The sequence below is a fragment of the Brassica oleracea genome, chromosome C5 (genome assembly GCF_000695525.1).
Source record: "Brassica oleracea var. oleracea cultivar TO1000 chromosome C5, BOL, whole genome shotgun sequence".
NCBI lineage: Eukaryota > Viridiplantae > Streptophyta > Magnoliopsida > Brassicales > Brassicaceae > Brassica > Brassica oleracea.
In genome coordinates, this window is record NC_027752.1 from 30,750,118 (window position 1) to 30,750,510 (window position 393).

Sequence of the window (393 nt, forward strand, 5' to 3'; positions counted from 1 at the left end):
TGTAGATGATAACACAAACAAAAACACACGTAACTTGAAATTTTTGTATTTTATATTTTCGAAGAAAGAGCCAAGTAGGTTTCAACTCCAATCTTGAATTGAGAAATGAATGGTTCTTGATCATCATCGATAACAAAACACTACTTGCATTCAAATCGAATATAATCTCAGGCCATTGTTCGAATAGATAAAACATACCTTCTACAACTCCTATAACCACTCCTAATCTTCTTCTCCATGACGAAGCCAATGAAGAATTGAGCGTAAGTCTCTAATATTTTCTCCTCCGGTCGATTCTGTAACCAAAGCGATCAAGTTACTGCTAAAAATCTTACCAAATTCTTGTGTCTTAGCTTAAAAACACACGCCTTTTCTCTTTCGAAACCATCTTTA